The 14919-nt window shown below is 47.9% G+C and overlaps 1 protein-coding gene across 5 annotated transcripts in view; it reads left to right on the top strand.

Annotated features, from left to right (window-relative positions):
• Positions 1 to 200: 200 nt before the first annotated feature.
• The window catches only part of KMT5B (lysine methyltransferase 5B), a 58454-nt gene continuing 43735 nt past the window's right edge, over positions 201 to 14919 (top strand). Inside the window, exon 1 of one of the 5 annotated variants that reach the window (XM_045039650.1) lies at positions 201 to 354. The gene's annotated coding sequence lies outside the window, so the exon portion shown is untranslated. Of the gene's footprint in view, positions 355 to 504; positions 637 to 971; positions 1213 to 14919 lie in introns of those variants that run through there. The other 4 variants (XM_023240158.2, XM_023240156.2, XM_023240157.2 and 1 more) reach the window with 4 other exon arrangements.

Below are 14919 nucleotides of genomic sequence, written 5' to 3'. Positions count from 1 at the left end.
CGCCGCCGGGAGCACCCAGCGAGGAACTCGTTTCCTGCCCGTGTTTCTCCGCCTCCCCCCCCCCCCCCCCGCGAGGCCCGTAAAAGCAACAGAGGCGGCAGGGGTGGCGCGAGCCGGCGTTGTGTCCCTCCGCCCGGACGAGGGCACTCCTTTTCGTGTCCTTCCACCGTTCCCGGGCGGCGTCCGGACGGCTCACCGGGGGCGGCGACGCGTCTGCGGCGCGAGAGGCGAGGCTCCGGGGCTATGAGGTGAAGGCGCCCGGACACCGGCGGCGGCGCGCGCGGCGCCAGGACCCGGGACGCGGACCCCCGGCGGAGGCGGCCTCTGGGGCGCCGCGGCCGCGCGAGAGGCGAGGTGAGGCCGGGCGCGGGGACGCGGGGGCGCGGCGCGGTGGGGGCGGGGGGCTCCGGCCGCGGCTGGGACTTATTTCCCGGCAGCGGATGGAGCGGACGGTGCTGCGGCGGCAGGCGCCGCCATCTTGGATTTTACTCTCCATTTTTCTCGGGAATTATATTTTGGTGATTAATTTTCTGGGGGGCCGGGAAAGTGCCGCCCGGCAGCGCGGATCCCCCCCAGCGCGGCGGCCGGGCCGCGGGGCCGCGACGCGCCCCGAGGAGGAGCGGGCAGCGCCCGGCGGTGAGCGGGGGGGCAGGCGCGGGCGTGCGGGGGCGCCGGGCGGCGGCGACGGCGGCGGGCTGGGGGCGGGCCGGCGGGAGCGGGGGCGCCGGGCCGGGCGGGGGCCGGGGGCCGGGGCGCGGGGGGGGGGCGGCCGGGGGAGGGGCGCGGCGGCGGCGGCTGGGCGGCCGGCCGGCCGGCCGGCCGGCGGCGGCGGCGGCGGCGGGCGGGGGCGCGGGCCCTGCAGTGGGCGCCGCCGCCGGAAGGGAGCGGTAGCGGCCGCCGGGCAGCGCGGGGCCGGGCAGCGCCGGGGCGGCCCGCGGCCGCACGAGGGGAGCAGCCCCGCCGCTCGCGATTGGGGGACTCTGTTTTCCCTCTTCTCCAATGGGCAGCCGTGATCGGGCTCGCCCAATCTGCTACCTCTGCCGCGCTCCACTTCGGGTTGTTTTTGTTTGGGCTCGAGCCTCGATTCAGGGCTCCTCCGGGGCGCGTCCCCCACCCCTCCCCGTTCCTCCGCCGACGGCGGCGCCGGCCTCGGGCCCCCTCGGGCCCCGGCCGTCCTCGCAGAGTGTCGGTTGTCCTTCTGCAAACCCGCAGGTGATGGGTATCGGCGTCGCTCCCACCTGCGAGGGGCGGGGAGGGGGGGGGGACGTGTTTTCAAGGTGACAGCGGGACCCAGCTTGCGGGAATGGTGTGGAAGCACGTTGGACCCGGAGGAATATTCTCGCTCGCTCGCTCTTTGGGCTCCTCTGACCCCGCTCTGGAGCTGTCACTTCCGACCCGTCGAGGGGGGAAGCTAGGATTTGCTAGGGAGGTGGACACGTGTTCTTTGAAGGTGGTGTTTAGGAACTCGCCAGGTGACACGGAGTCCCGCGGCGAGGTCTTGTGTAGAGTAGCGGCAGATGAGTTGGTCGGTCGTGACTGGGATTCTTCGTCGGGACTTTTTTGGACTTGAGCTGCTTTCAGCTCAAGTACAGTTGAACGTGGGCTTCCAGGTCCGAAGACGGCTGCGTGGGATCATCAGTGGAAGCAGTTGCCAGCCGAGACTTTTTCCCTTCTGAAGTCTTTGCTATGGAGGACACGCCTGTAACTTTTGAAGATTCATAGTGAAAGCATAAATACTTTGAAAAGGGCCCAGAGTGGGGGGAACATCTTTGCGGGAAATAACCGCCGGCAGCTCGTCCGTGTTGGAAAACGTAGCTAAAGAGTTAACTTGCTGTAGGTACACGTTTATCTTGTAGCGGAACGTTTAGCCACTTGCAGCGTAGGTGTGTCCCCGTCGCTGTCGGGACGCCGTGTATCCCAAGAGTAAAGTCCACAAACGCTTTAATCCCGGCATGTGGGGGAACTCAGGCCCATTTTCCAATTTTTAATCCCTAAACATTCTACATTCTGCTCTCCCTTTCCGAGGCCCTAGCGCCACGAGCTTCCCATGCCTGGCATCTTTTGGTCACATCCTGCCCGGCCTTCCTAGCCCCCTCCCCCAGAGGCCCCCATCCTTCAGAAAGGCCCAGTGAGAGTGTTACCTGCTGGAGGGACCTGCTTACGTCCCTGGACGGTGCAGGGACCAGGGACGGCCGGCTCCGGAGGCCGCACACTTCCTCTGAGCTCCCTGAGCAATTGTTACTTGGTATTGTATTTGGTTACTTGCCTGTCCCTTCAGCTTTCTTGTGAACTTGTGGGGTTATTATTTATTTCCTCTGCCTGGGGGAGGCATTTGATGAAAGTGAATTTATTAGTCTCCAAGTTACTGAGGTTGGTAGCTTGTATTTAGTTTTTGAAAGATGTCAGTTCTGATGTTGCTTGAAAACATTGTCGTTAACAAAGCAACTTAGTCTGAGAGTGAAAGGAGTATTGTGGATACTTAGTCTTCAAGAGAAGATGAGTGGAGGACTCAATTTTGTACCCGTGAACTTCGAAACCAGATTCTTTCAAAAGTCATTTCTAAGTTCTCTGTTACCAGTATGTTCACCTGTCTTCTCAGACCCACTGAACTGCTTTGCGTTCTTGAACCAGATACCAGTGGGTATCCTGGGGGGAGGTGGAGGAGGGTTGGGGGGGTAGGGCAGAGCACGATGTGAAGTAGTGGTCACAGGTTGTTTGCGTGTCCAAGCATAGTGTTTTGTGGGTGGCGGATGCTGGCGTGTCATTTTCCCCTTGGGTCATACAAATCTGGGGCTGAATCTGGTTTTTGTCTACATAAGATAATGTGAGAATGTGGCCCATTTGTGTTGCAAAGACCTGTGTAGCCTGTGAACAGCTCCCCTGTCCACGGGAGTGGCCTTCCTGTGGCTTATGAGCAAATTCTTTTGGATAAACCATGTGGATTACGTTATTTTACATTCTTGCCTACCATACAGGAGCTTTATTTCCTCTCCGCTCACCAAAATCCTTCTCCGTGGAGCAAAATTTACAGGACCGTGTTCTGTGTTAGCCCTAGGACACGGTAACTTTTGAGTTTTCCATGCAGCGGACCATGTGTCTCTGCTCCACTCTGGCACAGTGTTGGTCACATAGATACACTGAATAAACAGGGAGAGAGCTTGGGGTAGTTTTATCTCAGATACAGCTGTATGCAATAGAAAGACATTTTCTTTATAGGATGTAACTTGATTTTTCAGTCTGATTCTTAGTTTTTATTTTGGGGGGAAAAAGCTTATTTTACTGGCCTGTCTTGATGTAGGAAATGGTTTTAATTGCTGTAAGAAGCCCAAGCCCACATTATTACAAGATAAAATTAAGACTAGCTAATGCACTTTAAATTGCAATCATTAGGGTGTTCTAAGCATTAGAACACAGTGATTTGAAGAGTAATTTCTTGGGTAGACTGCCAACTTTGAACTCATAAAACAACTTTATATTTGGAGCTCTTAAGTTTGAAATGGGACTTAAGCCTTGAAGTTTTAATTAATGCCTGAGTTCCATTGAACGAGCTGCACAAGGAAGGGGTCCTAGCAAACAGTAGGGAGTGAGTACCCTGGGGCATGGTCTAAAGGGTTTTCCTTAAAAAAGATTTTTTTTTTTTTTTTTTTTAAGTGGAGGCGCCTGGGTGGCTCAATCAGTTAAGCATCTGACTTCGGCTCAGGTCACGATCTCACGTTTTGTGGGTTCAAGCCCCGCATTGGGCTCTGTGCTGATGGCTCAGAGCCTGGAGCCTGCTTCAGATTCTGTGTCTCCCTCTCTCTCTGCCCCTCTTCCATTCGTACCCTGTCTCTCTCTCTCTCTCTCAAAAATAAATCAAACGACAACAAAAAAGACTTTTAAATTTATTTAAGTGATCTCTACACCCAATGTGGACCTTAAACTTATGGCCCCCAGATCAAGAGTGGGAAGCTCTACTGACTGAGCCAGCCAGGTGCCTCTGTCTAAAGGATTTAAAAAAAAATTTTTTTTTTAACGTTTTATTTATTTTTGAGAGAGAAAGTGTGCGTGTGGCGCTGGGGAGGGGCAGACACCCCCCCCCCCCCCCCCCCCCCCCCCCCGCCGAAGTAGGCTCCAGGTTCCGAGCTATCAGCACAGAGCCTGACATGGGTCTCAAACCCATGAACAGTGAGATCATGACTTTAGCCAAAGTCGGATGCTTAACCAACTGAGCCGCCCAGGTGCCCGGGATTTTTGTTTTTATGTGTATTTGTTTTCGGAGTGAGTGGGTGTGCGTGTGTGTGAGAGTGGGGGAGGGGCAGAGAGGGCGAGAAAGAATTCCAAGCAGGCTCCGCACTGTTAGTGAAGAGCCTGACACGGGGCTTGGTCCCACAAACCATGAGGTCACTACCTGAGCCCAAATCAAGAGTTGAACGCTTAACCAACTGAGCCACCCAGGTGCCCCTAAAGGATTTTTAATGAGGGAAAGTTTAACACCTTTCTTTAAAATCTTCCTACCAACTCTACATCGTCCCCTCCCCCCCCACCCCAGATTCTACAGATCTGTTTTTACTTTAGTTATTATTGCAATCCCTTTTCTTCCCCCTAATTTGGTATTTCCTAGAATATAGAAGTCTTGGCTGAGAGGAAAGGTCATTCCTGACCAATATCTAACCCTATATTTATTAATGTGATCTGAGTTTCTCTTTTCCGAGTCAAATGGAAGAAAGTACTTATCACTTACAAATCTATTTTGATCAACAGACATATTCCCAAATTTTCATAACATATACCTTCATTTAACTGCATGACAGGATTTTAGTAAAACCTTGGATTGCAAGTAACTTGTTCTGGAAGTGTTCTGCAAGACAAGCAAACATTTCGAATAAATTTCAACTTGATAAATGAGCAGTGTCTTGCAGTACGAGTAGTATGTGATGCCAGATGTCACATGATCCCAAATGAGCCAATGGTTCTTGAAATTCGCTTTGATACACAAGTGCTTTGGACTACAAGCGTGTTTCCTGAACGCATTATGCTTGCAAACCAAGGTTTTACTGTATTTTAATTTTTTTTAAGTTTATTTTGAGAGAGACTGCATGTGCATACATGAGTGGGGAGGGGCAGAGAGACAGACAGACAAAGAGAATCCCAAGCAGGCTCTGTGCTGACAGCACAGAGCCCAGTGGAGGCTCGACTCACAAACTGTGAGATCATGACATGAGCCAAAACCAAGAGTCAGACATTTAACTGACTGAGCCACCCAGGTGCCCTGATTTTTACTGTTTTAAAGGAATGCCATGGGGAGAATCCATCCATACAGAAAAGACTCATAACCTTATTTTTGTAAAGCTGCATTAATGTCTAGCGTTAGCTTAAAACAACTTTTGAGGGGCGCCTGGGTGGCGCAGTTGGTTGAGCGTCCGACTTCAGCCAGGTCACGATCTCGCGGTCCGTGAGTTCGAGCCCCGCGTCGGGCTCTGGGCTGATGGCTCAGAGCCTGGAGCCTGTTTCCGATTCTGTGTCTCCCTCTCTCTCTGCCCCTCCCCCGTTCATGCTCTGTCTCTCTCTGTCCCAAAAATAAATAAAAACGTTGAAAAAAAATTAAAAAAACAAAAACAACTTTTGACACCCATATTGCTTGGAGGCAGTGAGTTAGAGTGGATATATTATTTTTATATAGTTGGTGATGGAACCAGGAACCATTTGCATTCTAAAACATTCTCACAAGAGGAAGAAAAAAAGTCACTAATTTCTGTAGTCATTGATGCTCTCAATTATGTTTTGCTCCAAATTATGGTTTGCTTCACAGTTTTGCATCCGTCATGCTAAAGGGTTCCTAGAACCAGTTTGGCCACTTACTGCCTCTGGCTCCCGCCGGTGCCAGCCAGATTTTGGGCTGTCGGATGTGTGTGAGAGACAGACTCAGACACTACACAGTCTTCTAGCGTTGTGTGCAATTATGACTACATTACATATAATTCTGGAGCTGGATGAAGGACCATTGGAGTAAGAACCAGTACCTATGTTTCAGTCTGCTCTGTCATTACTTACATAAGACATTGGGCCAAGCCTCAGCTTTGTCAACTGAACTTTAATCTCGAGATCCCTTACAATTCTAAATTACATTTTATCTTTTACATTTAATTGCTATCCTATTTTCTTAACTTCTAAGAGCTATTTTAATATTTTGACATCTCCCAAGCACCTGGGTGGCTCAGTCGGTTGAGTGTCCCGACTCTTGACCTCAGCTCGGGTCTTGATCTCAGGGTGGAACCCATGCTGGGCATGAAGTCTACTTAAAAAAATTTTTTTTTCTTATATCTCTAATTGGTAAGACATAGTTCATCTATATATCCTATGTAGTTTTTCCTTTTTTTTTTTTTGAAATGTTATTGAATTGATCTGTAGCTTACAGTCAGTTGGGTTTTAGAATTGAGAGACTAGAGCTTATCAGTGGCTCCAAAAGCTTGATGGCTTCTACTTCTGCACGGCTGCTATTTGTAAGTCGCATCTCTACAAGATGTCTTTGATTTCTGTTACAATAGTACACAGAAGAAAAAGCAAACAGACGTAGGGGAGCATTCCCTAGTGATAAGCCTCTTTATTTATGGGTGATGCACATGTGGCTCAAGTATTGGAGTAAACCCCAGACGTCAGTTCAAACACTAGGGTTTTAGAGCCAGCCTTACCGTCAAATAGCAATTTGACTTCAGGAAAGCAACTTTGTCTCTGAGCTTCAGCCATCTCATTTCTAGTGTCAGTATCCGTCTCACCTGCCTCAAAGGATTGCCGTGCAGGTGAACCCTGTCATGTGTTAGGGTGAAACAGGCACCTGTGTTTTAACTTGAGCATCTTGATCAGAACTCCTGCCCAGCAGAATTTCCTTGATGGCATTGGGATTGCCTCGCAGGCAGAAGGCCCCTTCAGGGAAGGGTCATCCCTCTTTCCGCGACTGCACCTTTCTGCCCTCTTCTTCAGATACCCAGTTTTCACGGGCTTCCCTTTGGATTTGCATGGTCTCCCACCCTGTTAACCATGCCCCATGTTCCTAAAAGCTGAAGCTCACATGCGCCCTCTAGCGTTCCACGGACACAACCAGTATTCCAGCACCACGAACAGTGCCCGCCCGATGGCTCCCAGTAGGTTCTTGATAAATGGTGGATTCTACCTCTGCAGAATGATTCATTTTGTCTGTCTGATTTGTAGAACAAGGGTGCGGTAACTGATACAGCGTAATGATCTCTGAGGAGTATTTTTATTTTCAAGGAAATGCTTATGATATTGCATGACGTGGAGCGATATGTATTTTTAGCAAGAAAACCAACCTACTCTTAGGAAGATGAAGTTCTCCCCACTGAGGAGTAAAGGGGGGCCCGATCCTTCAGCTAGTGAACCAGTGGAGTCTGGGGCTAGAGAGGCCATATGGAGACCTCTCTGCCCTTCAAAAGAGAAAAACAAACCTCACTCAGGGTCCAAGAGGATTTAGACAAAGCCAGTTGCCTCAGAAAATATTTGGTGCTTACATGTAAATAGGTACCAGGAGTGTTTTTGACACCCCCCCCCAAAAAAAAAGGTGATTTGTTTTCTATATATGTGCTCTTTATTTTCCCTGATTATCCAATGTCAAGTCAGTTCCCACATTATTCTCTTTCCCAACATCCTATTTGTTCCCTTTAAGGCTCTTCCTGGAATTTGTGGTTTCATACTTACTGGGTTGTTTCTCTTTCCACACTATCCTCTGAGGTCTGTGAAATTAGGAACCGTGCCTCTTTTGTTCTAGGTTCTTACTCTTCAAATACGGGGCCGAGTATGTTTAAGATTTTGTCTGCATCAGGATCGTACCGCTTCCTTCATCGTGTCGAGAGTGTACGGGCTCGTAACCCAGCCTTGGCTTAACTTGTTTCTGATTCTCTAGGGCCTGCTCTCATTTGTAAAATGGGGGTGATAGCGGGGGTGTTGTGTATGTCACTGTGCACGTTTGATACTTTAACTGTATGGAGAGTGCACGTTGCAGAACGTAATGTTTTTATTCAGTGTTAACAAGCACGTGGAAAGGGGCTGTGGCGGGCGTAAGTGACATGGGCATACAGGTGCCAGCGCAGTTCTCCGATGCTGGTAAGAGCGATCCTGTGAGAGTGGTGCCTGGAAACGAGGGCTGAGAGGGCTCCCTGTCGTGGCGGGACTGCCAGGCCGCCCCTGCCGCGTTCTTTCTTCGCTCGTGTCTCGGGCAGACGTTTACTCAGCTGTGTGTTGGACGATGTGCCAGGCCCCTAACTGCACTTATCCCCAGACTAAGCGGGTGCTGCTTTGCAAGACCCCCGCTTCTCTCCCAGTGTGTGCCTCTTGCCCGTTGTAGTTCTTCTGTCTTCCCTCTTCCTTTCCTTCCATTTAACTGCCCATGATAAAACTCAAGTGTTTTTTCCTTTGGCTTCATGTATTGGTAGCATATTATCTTGTCAGAAGTGAATTACCTTGGGCAGGGGATTTATCGCCTGAGCCTGTTTCTTTCAGTCCAAGGCAAAAGCTCTGAAGTTCTGTGATTCTCTGAATTGAGAGAATGTTGAACTGCTCGGGAACCTGTAAAGTCCTTTTGTTAACGTCACCGTCTCAACAGCCCCCACTTTTCTCCTGAATTAGGATGTCTTATGAGCACTTCACTTGGGTTGTGACCCCCTTCTCAAATTTAGCACATTTAAGCTTTCTCATCTTTCCTATAAACCTGTTCCGTCTTTAGTCCCTAATTCAGCTAATGGCAGTCTTGCAGTCTCCCCAGCTAGAGACTTCTGGCCTGTCTTAAATTCCTTTCTGGTCCTCACCACCGGTGTCTGATTTGTTACCAAGTCTTGCCAACCTTCCACGTGAAACACCAGAGCTTTTTCTCCGCTGTCCACTGGTCTTGTTGATTTCATTTCCTCTCTGCCTCCAGTCACGTGCATTTTACCACTAGGATACTTTACGGAGTACAGTTGAACAAATTCTGCAACCTTTCCTCTGTATAACCCCCCCAAAAAAGAAGTTCCTATTTCACAGGATGTGAGAATTAAATGGTAATGAGTGAAGGGAGTATTATTATTATTTTTTTTAAAGTGGAATTACAGTGGGGTGCCTGGCTGGCTGAGTCGGAGGAGCGCTTGACTTCTTCATTTCGGGGTTGTGAGTTCAAGCCCCACGTTGGAGTAGAGATTACTTAAAATCTTGAAAAAGAAAGTGGAGTTGCAGTAAGGAAAAAATGTTTCACCAGAAACACATCAAGCGGGATTCCACTGTAACAAAATCTGTAGTCCCTCTGGTTGTTGACGTGTGAAAGTGTAGTTTGGTATGATTTGTAATCATACATTGTTGCCAGAGTCACATTCCTTCTCTTCGGGAGCAGTACGACAAGCAAGGCTGGTCTCTGTTCTGTAGCATAAATCTGGTATTTTTTTATTCTCTTGAAAATTTGTATTTCTTTTAGTGGGTATGGTGATACGATATTTTTCTTGAGAGAGTCATAACTCTAAGATAAGGAATGGAGGGCAAATTTCTGCTTGATTTTTTTTTTTTTTTAAGTTTATTTAGTTGAGAGAGAGAATACCAAGCAGGCCCAGTGCTGTTAGCACGGAGCCCAGCGCGGGGCTCAAACTCTCAAACCGTGAGATCATGACCTGGGCCGAAACCAAGAGTCAGATGTTTAACCGACTGAGCCACCCAGGTGCCCCATTTGCTTGATTGTTTTAAGTTTTGTGAACAATGCAGCAACCTGTCTGACCCTCTGTTTCCGTGTTTGTTGCCTGAAAAGAGGGGACGGTTGGAGATCTTTATTTTATTAGCAATTTCTGCTTGTTAAATCCTGTGCCAAACCAGGGAGGTAGGCCCTATTTTCATGGTACTCATGAGGCATTTGTGAGGTTGAATGACCTGTCCATGGCTGTACTGCTGGAGGGTAATGAATGGGGCCGGAGCGGAACCTAGGTGCATTGACCCCCGTCCATCGAGAGCCACATCCTGCACCCTCTGTGCTCTGCCCCTTGCAGATTTAGTCTTGGCCTTTAAGACCTGGCCCAAGAGTCACCTTTTGGAAGTTTTTTCGTCACCCTTGTCTTTGCCCTGTGAGAATGGATGGATTGTTCTTTGTTCTACTTACCTCCCATCTTCTGAGGAATTATTGGCTGTACTTACAGACTTTTGACACTAGGTGGCATCTGTTTATAGAAAAGTAAAATGCTGTTTGGGTCCCAGGGAAGAGTAACAAAGGAAGCATCCTTGATTTTATTTATAGGCTCTACTAGGTAAGCAGATGGGTCAGATGTGGAGAGATGGGGAAGCAGGTTGTTTTGTTTTGTTTCTGTGGAATTTCTCCCGACAACCGCATCAGCTAACACCTTTATTTTGGAAATGCTACTGAGACAATTGGAGACACGAATCCTTTGTTGTGATACATATCGGATGTAGATAAATCAAGACTGATGAATCGGTACATTTCATACTACAACCATTAGAGACGGGTTGATTACACACTCAGTCGCAGATCAGTGGCCGAATAAGTGGCTTTGAGTGTTGTGATGTCTGCTCGTGGACTTACCGGGAGTGCATGTTTTGCTGTTTCAGATGTTCTGCTAAATGAAAAATCTCCTCTCTGGGTTTTAACTTTCGTTTTTATTGTAAAATGTTCACATGAATATAAACAAATGTGCAATCGTAACACTTCTACGGAAGGTCTTGGTTATCTGGGGTTAAAGCACAGTGCCTCAGCAAAACGTGTGATTGAGATGCTAGCTTTATCTTCAAAATCTGTATCTCTGTCTCTGTAGCCATGATTTATAATGGCAGTTGAAGGGGGAAATAACCGTTTTTATTTTTTTATTTAAAAACATTTTTTTTAACGTTTATTTATTTTTGAGACAGAGAGAGACAGAGTATGAATGGGGGAGGGTCAGAGAGAGAGGGAGACACAGAACACGAAACAGGCTCCAGGTTCTGAGCTGTCAGCACAGAGCCCGACGCGGGGCTCAAACCCACGAACCGCCAGATCATGACCTGAGCCGAAGTTGGACGCCTAACCGACTGAGTCACCCAGGTGCCCCATAATAACCGTTTTTAAAAGTATATTTACCGGGCGCCTGGGTGGCGCAGTCGGTTAAGCGTCCGACTTCAGCCAGGTCACGATCTCGCGGTCCATGAGTTCGAGCCCCGCGTCAGGCTCTGGGCTGATGGCTCAGAGCCTGGAGCCTGTTTCCGATTCTGTGTCTCCCTCTCTCTCTGCCCCTCCCCCGTTCATGCTCTGTCTCTGTCCCAAAAATAAATAAACGTTGAAAAAAAAAAATTAAAAATAAATAAATAAATAAAAAGTATATTTAAAACAACTTTTTAAAGGTGTTTATAAGTTTTTCCAGTGATACGTTGCAATTTTATGTGTTTTGGGGGTCTGGTAACTGTAAAGCATTTTTCCTTTGGTTTACTTTGTCATGGTCTCTGTATTAGTTTCTTGTGGCTGCTGTAACAAACTGCCACAAATCTGGTGTGTTGAGACAGCAGCAGTGTATTCTCCGCTGGGGAGGCCAGAAGTTCGCCCGCTGTTTCACAGGGCCAAAATCAAGGCGTGGTATGGCTCCCCCTGGAGGCTGTGGGACAGAAGTCTGTTCCTTGCCTCCCCTAGCTTGTGCGTCCTTGCCTCTCCTGTCAAATCTCCCTCTGCTGCCCTCTTGTAGGGTCGCTTGTGATAGCATTGAGAGCCCACTCAGATAACCTGTTTCGTTTCAGAACCCATAACTTAACCGCCTCTCCAAAGAACCTTTGCTTTATAAACATTCACAGGCTCCAGATTAGGACCCGATATCTTTGGGGACCGTTTTCCAGCCTGCTATAGTCTCCTTTGTAGCAGTTAGCGCTACCATTTCAGCATGATTCATGATCCTGTCTCTGGCCATCATTTTATCCCGAAAGGGGGTGGGTGGAGCATTACGATGCATTGTGGGAAATTGCTCCCAGTCTGGTGCCATCTCTTGCCGCATCAGAAGGGCCTTTACCACCTGAGGCTGCCTGGGGATGCTGTTAAGTTGGCTGAAGCAAAACGCTTGATCGCTTTGACTCCACAAAACCTGGGGAAAAAGAAGAAATGATACTTACTCGTCTGACTTCGCAAGTGACACTTCTTTCTGACAGTATTTATAACAGCAAGTTGTAAGGTTACAAGTCTGATCATAAATTCACGATAGTTTTCTCGAGTGCTTAACTGTCTTGTCAAAATGTATTCTAGGCTTAGCGTGTTGTAACGTGGGATTGATCACACGTGATTCTGATAGCTTTGCGGGGGCTTCTTCTATTGGCCTGATAGTATGAATTATTATTTTAGAATTCCGTGGGACCTTGGATATCTATTGATTACAGATGGATTTGGCATAATTTGATAAAGACAGATTTGCAATTCTTTGATATATCATGGTGGAGTCCTTTTGTAACTTTAGATTCAAAAGAAAGTACTAATCACCAGTTGGCCTGTATGTAGCAGTTAGGTTTGAGCCTAAAAAGGGAGATGTGATAGGAACGGACCTGTGGTTTGTTGAGCCTCGTGCTAGGTGCCAGTGACCCCAGAGTGCACCTTAGCTAGCATCCGCTGCAGTGGGAAAGCCGGGTGTCGTCAAGTGATTACACGAAGAAGCGAGGACAGTTGAAAGAGAAAGCTTCTAAGAAGGCAGCCTGTGGGACGGAGGACTGGGGGGTGGGGGGACTGATGGGCAGCTTGACCGCATCCCAGGTACAGAGCCCGTGTACACGCCTAGCACGCTAGAGGGATGAGGCCCCGGGCTGTGTCTGGAGGTCCGGCTGGAGCGCGGGGAGGGGGGCAGGGCCGCACCATGCAGGACCTTTTGGGGATCAGCAAGGCAAGTTGTGTTACTGGTAGTTCTTAACAGTTTCCAGACACTACTTGTGTTTCTGCTATTGCACGGAGGTTGGACATGTGAGGCCCCAGAAAGGAAATTGGATTTTTACTTCACTGGTGGGTTGCACTGACCCTAGCCTGTGCAGTCACTGCTGGCCCCGGGGGTGGGGGTGGGGGGACACTTCTGTTCTTTGGGGGGGGCTGTTTTCTCTCTGGACAGTGCTTTCTTTCATTTTTATGCTTTTGTGTTTGTCTTCCTTGTGCTTATTTTAACAATAAAGCTCCAGGGAGGCTGCGACTGTGGTACTGGACTATCACGGTCTCTAAGCAGAGGCGTCAGAAACTTGTGGAAGTATTTCAGTGACGTGTTAGACTTCCCTGATGTTTGAATTGCTATAATTAAGGTTTTAGAAATTGGCTTTGACGACATACATAAAAATGATGCAGAAGGATTTTTGTGATGTCTGTCTGATTTTCCTTTTACTATCTCTGTGTTCAAATTTTTATTATAAAAGTAATACATGCTCATTTTGAGAAGTTGAACCTTGTGAAAGATATACCGCGTAACAAAAAAATTGCTTGTGATCTCATTCTCCGGAGATAATTCTGTTAGCTATTTGTTGTTTCGGATTGTTTTCTTAGGATATTGTAGCTGAATCACTTGAAAATTGTTTGCTCTGTTTTTTCTCAGTAAAGTTTTTGAAAAGTCCTCCGGCAGGCTTTTATTTATTTATTTTTTAATCCTGCTTTTTAAAAATGTGTGCAGGGGTGCTTGGGTGGCTCAGTTGATTAAGCGTCAGACTCTTGATTTCAGCTTGGGTCATGATCTCACAATTGTGGGATTGAGCCCCACATCAGACTCCACACTGAGCATGGAGCCTGCTTGAGATTAAGATTCTCTCTCCCTCTCTCTTCTGCCCCTCCTCCCTGCTAGCACTCTCTCTCTTTCAAAATAAATAATAAAGATAAACCTTAAAAACGTGTGCTACCTTCTCAACCACATGGGACTTGTTTCTTTGCCATTGGATAATTTCTCTAAGATAAACTGTCTGAGACAAGTTCAACATGTAGTCTGGTTAGAGAAATTTTTTTTTAATTTTTTTTTTAAACGTTTATTTATTTTTGAGACAGAGAGAGACAGAGCATGAACGGGGGAGGGTCAGAGAGAGAGGGAGACACAGAATCCGAAACGGGCTCCAGGCTCTGAGCAGTCAGCACAGAGCCCGACATGGGGCTTGAACTCACGGACCGCGAGATCGTGACCTGAGCCGAAGTCGGACGCTTAACCGACTGAGCCACCCAGGCGCCCCTCTTTTTTTTTTTTTTTTAATGTTTGTTTATTTTCACAGAGACAGAGAGAGAGAGAGAGAGAGAGAGAGAGAGAGAGACAGACCATGAATGAGTGTGGGAGGGGCAGAGAGAGAGGGAGACAGAGGATCCCAAGCAGGCTCCATGCTGCCAGCACAGAGCCCGACTTGGGGACTGATCTCACGAACTGAGATCATGACCTGAGCCCAAATCAAGAGTCAGATGCTCAACCAACTGAGTCACCCAGGCTCACCTGGTTAGAAAATTCCGGATGGTGTCACAGGAATTATATAAAAATTCTTGATTTATTCAGAGTCATTGTTTTCGTTTTACTGACAGTTTGTGTTTAAGACATTCAAGTAGGAAAGGATTGGAACAGAGTTTTCAAATGGAGCAGTTAAGTCAGAAGTCACTCAACAGCCCATAACCCCGTGTGTGCCCATAAAGGGGCAGTGGAAGGAGAGAAGGACATTGACGTTTGTTGATGCTCTGTCACTGCTGGAACAGTGCAGGCACTTGATGTGAACCTAGCACATTTTCTGTGAAACAACTCTGCTTCGCTTTGAAAATTTTTTAAGTATTGGGCTTTTTGTTTGGTTGGGTTTTTTTTTTTTTCCCAATTATAAATAGATTTGCTGTAAACATTTGGAGGGTAAATTTTTTTATGTTCATCTCATTCCCCCAAAGATAGGGAATGCTGTTGGTGATTTGAAATGTGTGGTGTGCCTCTTACCTTAGTGGTATTATCATAGGAAGTTTCCTCTTTTTTTTTT

Source organism: Felis catus, chromosome D1 (genome assembly GCF_018350175.1).
Source record: "Felis catus isolate Fca126 chromosome D1, F.catus_Fca126_mat1.0, whole genome shotgun sequence".
NCBI lineage: Eukaryota > Metazoa > Chordata > Mammalia > Carnivora > Felidae > Felis > Felis catus.
Note: the sequence above shows the minus strand (reverse complement) of the source record. Positions and strands in the feature narration are given on the sequence as shown.